We start from the raw sequence: 6,000 nt of genomic DNA on the forward strand, positions 1-6,000 counted from the left end.
ACATGTAGAGAAATAGACCAGGGAGTACTGAATGGGCAAGCAACAGTTTGTATGAAAGTTTACATCCTTAGACCCTAATTTTCTGACAAACAGCACAATGCACTTTATGTTCAAACCACAAATCTCTCAATTTATGTAGAAGAAAAAACTACCCTGATAATGCAACACAAGTTAAGAAAACATATGCAAATAGACACAACACAAGCAAATGAAGAAAACATCTTCACCAACTTGACAAAAACAACACAATGGAAACTGTTTCTAGGGGACACTAAAAAGAGATGCACACAGCTGGGACATCCTTGTTGTTGCAATGGTTTGTGGATTATGAAGTTTTTGAAGTCAGCTATCTGACATTGCGATGGCATGATTTGGCTCTAGTAAGAACAGAAAGGCCACAGTTAGAGGTTAACAGCAGAATCTGAATCATGACAATGTTACAATAAGACAATTTACTTTTAGGACATTTTCCAACACTGACGTATAGCCCACCTGAATAACGTTTTAATCTACAAACAGCAAAAACAAGTGCCATAGATCAGCCATGTGCATCACTTTTTAGAGTCCACTGGTTGTGTTGGGAGCTTCTTGCAAAATGTTTCGGTATTTGCAGCGCTATTTTGTAAATGCTGCGCATGTGTCGTCAAGTCGATGTATTGTGTGTGGTCAAATAGGCGAAGATGTTTCTTTGTTTGCTTGTGTCTATTTGCATGTTTTCTTAATTTGCAGTGCATAGAAACATATCACTGGGGCAGCTTCTGGCTCACCCAGTAGGAGTGTTTGCCCCATGTTGGCTGAGTCCTGCAGCGGCTCTTTGCTGCATGTCATCCCCCATCTCTCTCCCCCTTTTCTGTCTATCCACTATAATAAAGGGAAAAGCTCCCCAAAATAATCTTTAAAAGAAAAATAATGATATCCCTATAAATGCATCATCTTGAAAAGGCAACATCTTTCTACAGTATTTCAGAGAATAACAGGGTGTTATTGTGCACGTAAACACACTCAATGGGGCTTTGATAATGGAGCTTGATGATTTTGAATGGAACATTATGCTTTCTGTCTTGTCTGTTTAATTAACCCCTTGCCCTGCTGACAAATTCAGCAGCTTAAGAGGGGACATTTGTAATAAGAGTAAGTCAATGTAATGGAAACAAAGTGGGGAAAAGCTAGATGTCTAAAAAATAAATTCATGCGAGAACACAACGTGGCTCTCTCGTAATCTTATGTGAAATGCATCACCCAGTGGACTGTGAACGTAGCAAATGTTAATGAACTTCGGTCACTGTGACCTTTTTGTTTTATTCGTTTTCCACAAACTTCTTTAAAACCGAATGGAAAAAGATAAAGAAAGAACATGTTCTCACAATGCTTGACAATAACCTGTTATTCATCAGGATACTCACATGTTTGAATGTTTCGTACTATATTTGAATATATTATGCCATGTTTTTACATCATTATGCATCATATTTCTATCATATTTGTTTATTAATGTAGACAAATAAAATATAGCATAACTTCACAATATCATATTATATATTTCTCTAGTCAATGCTGATACATGTATATTACACTGTCTATTGCTGCTACTAATCACACCACAGTTTTGTCTTGTTATTTTGACTTTATTGCTCTTGTGTGGTTTCTATTCTTATTATATTCTTATAGTTTTTACTTTCTGTCCGCGCAGATACAACACCGAAAAGGCCTATCATGGTTAACTTGGGACACTGATACGCCCACGTCATTCCATACCAGAGTTTTTTGTGATAGGGAAATGAGGATGCATGCAAACAGCACAACACAAATGAGGCCTGCCTTGGTTTGAGGGTATTTAACAGAATGCTGTGTGCATGTAAACACATTCATAAGGCCTTGGAGCCACTAACGTAGGGAAATGTGACTTGAATGCAAATGTATCATTTAGGACAATAAAATCTGTCTTAACGGCATCCATTTTACATTTGTGGTAGTAGGGACAGTTATGAAATAAAAACCAACGTTCTGTTTTTATGTAATGTCAGTAAAGCATGCAAATTCATAGTTAGCTGGATTTTGTTTTTGAATGCCAAAGGGTAATTCAATAGGTTTATATTATGGATAAGTCAAATAATATAAGCTGTGATTTAAAGCAATACATGTAGGTATCTGTTACACTACATGGGTCAAAGGTATTGTGACACCTGAGCATTGCAATCATGTATGATTGTTGGACATTTCATTTAATAACAGGAAGGTTCCTTGGAGAGCGTAGACCTCCGCCAAGGCATGCCCTGTCCCACATTATTAATGCAGTGTGAACTTTTCAAGTCTGGAATTCATTTTCCCTGATTTTTCCAATTCCATTGGCAACATTCGCAATGTTAAACAAAAGACAAACCCACAATAACCTCCTTGGCAGAGGTAATAAAGATAAGACTTTTAGTGATGAAATTTACAAGCCCCATCTTTACCAAATGCAACACTAAAGTGATGATTGCATAAATAATTATAATTTAATTATATAATGTTGTTCTGAAATGGACCATTCTTCACAATAAGTACTTTTACTTAAGCAGGACTTTTGATTAGATGTTTTACTAAAGTACAATTTTGAATGCAATACTTTTATTTGTCTTACTACACTGCTACTTTAACTCAAGTAAAATATCTGAGTATTTCTTTCACCACTGGCTGATAGTGTAGGCTAATGTACGTAGGCTCAGTTTGGATTTTACATTTAGACCTGTACATTGGATTAAGTATTTAGTTTATTGATTTTTTCTGCTTTTGAAAATGAGCAGCTCTATGGGCATTTAGTTAAAATCCAATTATTTATGTAGACCTTTATCACAAGCATGTCTGAAAGAACTATTGAGACCTGAAAAGAAAATGCTAAACTGAAAAACTACCAAACTGAAATACCGTGTTGGGAAGAGGTTACCTGGCCCACAAGAAAGAAAAAAATTAAAGGAATCATTTGACCAAATAAAAGAGATTCTTCATCCAATACGTGCTGGAGCTGCATCTTCTACTTATGTGGTTTTATTCAAGCGCTTGCCCTTGATTTGAAAAAAAATGAAAAAAGAATATCCACATCAATGTACAGTATGAGTTATTTTTGATAATGTATTTTAAAAAAGAAAGTACATGTAGTGCAAATGCTTTGTACTTTATTGTGGTCTACTGTAAGAAAAAAGCTGGGTTTATGTCCAGAGATCAAATAAACTGAGTTTGTGTGATTGTACATCAATTAATATTTGAACAAACAGTCCAAATTGTGAGTAGAAAAGGAATTGCGCAAAAATGAAGAGGAAGGTTGTCTATGCTGGTTTTTAACCGAGCCTCTGAGCTCCTGTCGGGTGGTTGATCATACTGCACTGCTCAGGCAGCGAGCACGCCAACATACTGATACCCCGGAGCGTAGAGCTGGAGGGCATGGAGGAAAAAGCTGTTGTTTGGTCTCAGCTCATGAGTGGAGATTAGAATGAAAATAACAAATTGTACAAAGCGGGGAAAACATTAAGTCTGGCCCTGTTTATAACAATTTGTTTTTCCACCATTCAGGACACCTGAAGTGCAAAATGCAGACTGACAGTCAAGTTATGAGCGGGGAGGCTTGTTGGGTGAGAGGACAACAGCCGCAGGTTAGATGCCAAAAGATGCTGGAAAAAAACACAGAATCAACTATATTCGCAATTTTAACAACTGTTGATATGCATGGGAGTCGGTAAAAGTAAAAGTAAGGTAAAAGTAATAGTGGTTAGTAAAGATGTGGTTTTGTCACAGAGATTCAAAAGGAGCTGTGTTTCAGTTGTCCAGTCTTGTACAAACAACCAAATAATCTGCCCACATTCTGCTTCACAACGACAGAACAAACGTCTAATTTTCACTGACTAGCGTCAAGATTTCAACATGAAATAATGTTTTTACTTTAATAAATACAATAGAACATTTGTAGTAATAACTCAGACCTGTGCTGCATTATCTTTTTCTTCAATGATGGGCTACATTGCACACAACATCTTTAATTTGCTGATACAGCAGTTTATAGGTCTTCTAAAGAATAACAAACCTTCACATAATGCTGAACAACAGAACAGGGCCAAAAGTAGCCTTTAACAAATTGCAAAAGGGAATTTCACCATTTCTTTCTGCATGTGGACAGTTAGGTCAATATCTGTGATCTTGGCCTGAGATTCTTTAATATAGAGGTGTAAGAAGACAAAGAAAAGAGAAAAACAGTGGTTACAAATAGTTACTCCTGACTGCTGTTTGGTCCTGTGGATGAAGAAGGATCTATCACCTACAAAGCTGCTATGAATAAGTCAACTTAGGGCCCTTCAGGGCATAGACCTAAATCCTTTCTGATCTGTGATGGAACAGAAGACAAAACTAATAACCTTCATAACTGAGTGGCTTCTGTAGCCTGAGAGGAGAAACCTGCCTAGAATTACAAGCTGAGGATAGGGACACTATCCTTGGAGGTAGGAAGCACTGGTAGAAAGCCTGTGTTAAATAATTAATTAATTAAGAGGAAAAGTCAGACATCTTTGTGCCTTCAGTTTCACAGCAAAGACAGTTTTGTAAATTGTGTGCAGCCTACTGTTGTCATTTCCATTCGTTTTCTCAGATAAAACAATTATTTAGTTTTTTTTTGTCATAAAAAACACATTACACACAATGCTTTTGAACTTATTTATTTGCAATTTAATTAGGGAAAAATTTACAGAATGATATGAGTGATAGAAAGGACTTTCTCTGGTGGATCATCGTAAGTCAGTTTAATTTATAGTTTATCACCTGCAACCCCAGGACAAAAACTGTTCTTCTACAGATTTATGTAGTGTCGCACTTGTATAATGTTGGGAAACGTTCAAGAGACATGTTAAAAAAATACAACAGCAAAGGCCGAGTACCTTCACGTGTATGGGCCAAGCGAAAATCATGCGGGTTCCTACATTTCCCACAATGCATCCTTATAGTATTTTTCAATAGATCCCCATGTTATTCAACCTTTACAGCTCTACTTAGTTTCTAATTCCGTGTTTCTGTTTAAAATGTTTGACAAAATTTTCACTCTCCAAGCCAAGAACTATTATCGGGGTTATTTTTCAGACTTTCAAAATTTTGAAAAATAACAATAAAACTTAATATGTAAGGCATTTGGGGCAGAGTAAGCTACTGCATGGTTTAATTGGTGGCTACTGGTGAGTTTCATTAATAGTAATTTTAAATAAAGCTGTTTTGTCTTCAAATATATTTATGTGGGTGTGCAACTTTGCCAAAATTAGTCAAATAAATTTTAGTATACTGTTTTTGTTGTGAACTGCAGCCATTAAACATTCTCTAATCTCTAATCTCTATCTTGATATTTACTGAACAATAATAAAACGGAATATATCTGGACAATTATTTCTCAAAATGATAGTATGATTAAAAAAACAAGTGTAGGGTTGTTTCACTATCAAATCCACATGAAGAGCAAATAATATCATTTGTTGTGCTATCCAACACAACAACTGTGTTACAGTCAATACACTGGTAATATACAGTACTGTATAGACGTCTGTGGTTACGGTATGCTAATTTATCAATGGCTGGTACGAAAAAGTAACTTCTTGTTGTTCGCCAGAATGCATTTTTTGGGGTGTTAAAGGTGTGACTGCATAGGCCTTCACGCATCCAAGCTTATAGTAGTAAATGTGGAAGTGTAACAGGGATTTTCAAAAAAACATATTTTTATAGTCGGGACTCGTACACAAGAGAGACATCTAGCGTCTGTTACACGCGCTGCATGTAGCGCTCTGGGACGTGTTCGGTTATACTCATGTAGGCCTACCCAAGGACTTGACTGCAAACCTTTTCATTCTTTGTATTGTGCCTGTGAATCCTAACCCAATTAGATGTTACTGTCTGTTTTACCAGACGAATAATAAGTACATTAACGTCCTCGCAGCAAAATCGTTTCAGCAAGGTCGAGTAAAAAATATATAATTGCATGCAGCCCTCCGGTTCCTG

Source organism: Etheostoma spectabile, chromosome 12 (assembly GCF_008692095.1).
Source record: "Etheostoma spectabile isolate EspeVRDwgs_2016 chromosome 12, UIUC_Espe_1.0, whole genome shotgun sequence".
Taxonomy (NCBI): Eukaryota; Metazoa; Chordata; class Actinopteri; order Perciformes; family Percidae; genus Etheostoma; species Etheostoma spectabile.